A 4,009-nucleotide genomic window follows, 5' to 3' on the forward strand; every position below is an offset into this window, starting at 1 on the left:
ACACTTTTCCATATCATACTATGTCGCAAGCACTGCCCCCTTGTTATGGGGGTGGCACAAAAACATGGTCACTTACATGTATCCATATCATACTAAGTCCAAGCAGTATTACTGCCCCCCAGTATTACAAGAGCTAAGGATATTAAGGAAACTGAGGAGGGAACTCCTTGTAGCAAAAACACTCTACTTGTGATACCCCCAATATCTACTACCCCTGCATTAAAGATAGCATTGGCGTCTCAGAGCAGGAAGTTGGTCCTACCATAGAGAGTGTTCTAACAACCCTGACACAAGCCACATTAGAGGTAATGGTAAAGAGGTATTAGCGAGCTTTCTCATGAAGACGGTAGGCACAAACAACAGATTGTAACATAGCACAGTAGTCCCGATGCTCACGCTCAAGTACCTTGTTCCTGTATGTTTGGGCCCCCCGGTGATGTAGAATTGACTCATGTTCCATTCCTGTGAGGGTCCTTTTATTTCCAGTCTCATCGCCTAAACATCAGACAACTTTTGTGAGGTTGGTACCCCCTAACCTAGCCCCTAGCTGTGCCTGGCCATTCTCGGAATCACTAAGCCCTATAGCTACATTTTTATATCAGATATGACTTTTAGGATCCCTCGCATGAGAACAGGGCTTCATTGGGTCTATCACAAGGCTCCCTCACCATACAATGTGTTCAAATCGACATCTTTACACATCCTTTTTGTAACTTATTAAACCACCATCCCATGACCTAACAAGCATGGAGGTTTCTTTGATTTTTCATTTCGGAAAGGTCTAAAATAAAACCGTAAACTGTCAACATTTTGTCGAAGAAGCTAAAACAAAATGGCTGACATTTTGTTTGTGAGAGAGAAATATATCACTCCATGCATGTTCATGTGTACAAAGGGTTCTTCAAGAAGGAGACAAGCAAGGGTATGGCTGTTGAACAAATCATCGAGCTGACCAGCCACAAGGAGATATATCTCTGAGCTACGTCTAAACATGAACTGCTCTCGTTTGACGCTTTCCTTGACAAGCCTGGAGGCAACTCGGGATCCTTTGGCATGCACAGTGTACAACACTGTAGGAGACCTCAGTTGCTACCTACACTCTGGCACAACCAAGACATCGTTTGCTGCGGAGACAGACGCCATGCTGAAACAAAAGCCAAACAAGGAGAAGACAGCAATCACAAAAAAGGTATTCTAGTCTGTCTTCCAAGCTGCTTTCACAACATATCGATGACCACCCCACCTTTTTTTTCTACAAAGCAGCTAGAGTCTTTGATCCAAGGCAACTTGGGTCATTGTCCCATGATACATGTATGCAGAGTAAGACTGTACCTGGCTTGGAAGTCCCCACACAAGAAACTATGGAAGAATGGCTTATCTACCTGGAGCTGAAACCTGATTAGATTCCCCAACCACTCGACATCGCCAACTTCTGGGAAGGCAGGCAGGGAGATTTTATGCATGTGTCCATGATGGCAAAGGATGCAATCTAGATGCCCACGTCTGGTGTGGATGTGGATAGTAGCTTCTCTCAGTACAAACACCTCTTGAACGACGGGAGGGAAAGCCTCACCCAAGAGAACACTAAGATGCTAGCAATGATGTTCTTCAATGGGGATATTGAAGAACAATTTGCTTAAATCGTCCCTATTCCCAGCAAGCTTGCAGCCACCACTGACTGTACTCTGTTCACAAACTCTTTGACATGATGGGTTTGTTTAGCTTTGGCAACTTCTGCTGCAATTGTAAATCATCATTGACTGACTATTTGACATTATAAATCATTGAAATTTTGATAATCTTTTATCAGTTAATCAGATAATGATAGAAAACTAAACGTTTGAAAACTTTGCTTGTTTAACTTTAATCATCATCATCACTGTTTTTTGCTGATAAGGGGAACCGTTGTATGTTTTCTTATACAAATTACTGCACATAGTGTGCGTAGAGACCACGAACAAACAACAAAGCATGCACAGTAGCATGCACAGTTGCATTTCCATAGCTTTCGCCTATGCGCCATGCTTTTTAACCAATTTTTCTTGAGTTTCTACTATTTCCTTCTTTTGATCGTTAAATTCCAACGATGAGAAGGTAAGATACAAGTTCTTTCACCTCATCACTTGAATCTGTCTTGCAATTGTATTAGTTCAACAGAGAGCCACAAGAATGATCCTTAAACACACGCCAAGATGAACCCTACATGTATGAGTCTAGACTTGCTCGCTTAAATCTATTCCCTCTTAGTAAACGGCGAGAGTATCAAAGCTTATTTTTGATTTTCAAATTGCTCATCAATGATCAAAGAGACACTGTTCCCATCTTAAATTTTATGATTGGTTCACAGACTTTCTTATTTCTGCAAAGATGCAGCATTCAGACTTCCTCTGGTAGGGCTGTGTGGAAAAGAATAGTAGACCAGCCAAACTTAAAAATGTGTTCTTGAAAGAAGAAGAAAAAGGCACAGTTTGTTAAGGGCAGGCATCCACGCTAGATACAATGTATATGGATTATGGGCTCGGGCAGATGATTATGGTGGATGCCAAGCTTTATTTTAAATTTTAAGGTAATTTTGAAGTCAATAAGGTCAAAAAAAAATTTTTGGGGGGGTACAAAATTTCTTCCAAAGTAGTAGATGTCACGAAGTGAATTAGTTTTGAGAAATTACTATTTTGTACAAAGTTAAGTTTGTGTTACAGAGTAACAAGATTTTGGGTTTTATGGCCAATGGGCCCGTAAAGTTCGTAGACTTCATTTTTATGAATGAGAGTTACGTAAGGTTGACAGAATCGTCTGTGATTGGCTGTAATTTATATGGGGCCAGTAATGCTTCTGTTTCGATGATGCACCCCTTTTTGTAACAATACATTGAAGTCAAGGGGTACACCTTTTCGCGGGTTTCAAAAATCTTTCGTCTGGAGAAAATATTAATTGGGTGGGCACTTGCGATTGGAGATCAGAGGAGAGGACGTGGTGTTTGTCAGCCTCGATATTTATAGCCAGTTAGTGAGAACTGAGCTGTTGCCAGATTAAATTCTGTGTATGCTACTGTTTGAGCAATTGAGTGCTCGAAAGTATCAAGTGCGACCTATTTTTCAACTTATCATTAAGCATTTCCATTGGCGTACAACTACTATACTACTCATAGGCCAGGATCGAAGAACGACCTGTAAGTAATCATATTTTGTTGTATTAAATAATTTAATTTGAGGAAGTATTTGTGTGATTAAGATATTGAGATCAAGTAATTTGGAGTTTGTGTTTAACGATGAAATTTCCTTTAAAACAAACTTTTGGGAGCTTTTATTTTGTTAATATTGTCAAAACGATTAGTGTTCACCAAACAGTCGTAGACTTATGCTTTAAACTAAAGTGAGTAGCGCTTTCCAAGCATTAAGATGTCGCCTTTTGATAGCAGTTTTTGTATATAATATTGCAGAGGTTATAAGGTGTTATTATGTGTACTTTCCAGGGTCCCAATCTGGGAGAAGAAATCCCACTATTACCCGTGAAGGGAGAAACGCACCTGGTGGAAGAGAGACTGAGATAGATGTAGATAAACCGGAAGGACTATACGAAAGAGTTGTTGTAAACGGGAAGGACTTTTGGGTATTCGGCGGGCCTGGTGCCGACACTCCACGTACCGCACCCCAAACAAATACTACGGGTGGAGCCTCCGTGGTGACAACGTCTATAAGCTGATTGTGTTTTAGTATTGCTCTCTTGTATAAATAATAATTATTGTGTTGTAAATAGGGAGATTTGTAAATAAATGTAAATAATTTCATTCATAAATGAATTTGTGGATATTGTGTGTGATTGACCCTCTCCTGTGTGTGTATCAAACAAAACTACCGAAGGTTGTGTCTCGTTTTTGCTAAATTCAAATTCCGGGATGTGACAGTAGATCTATCCATAAAATCTTGAAAACATGGATCCTGTGTACACCATCAAGCACAAAAGAGAAACAGCCGTTGATAAAGCAAGATGCCTCTTCTGCAACAATAGT

At 40.2% G+C, this 4,009-nt stretch overlaps 1 pseudogene; it reads left to right on the plus strand.

Moving 5' to 3' along the window:
* Positions 1 to 873: 873 nt before the first annotated feature.
* LOC139940857 (uncharacterized) lies at positions 874 to 1,640 on the plus strand (annotated as a pseudogene).
* Positions 1,641 to 4,009: the final 2,369 nt, after the last annotated feature.

Source organism: Asterias amurensis, chromosome 8, assembly GCF_032118995.1.
Source record: "Asterias amurensis chromosome 8, ASM3211899v1".
Lineage (NCBI taxonomy): Eukaryota > Metazoa > Echinodermata > Asteroidea > Forcipulatida > Asteriidae > Asterias > Asterias amurensis.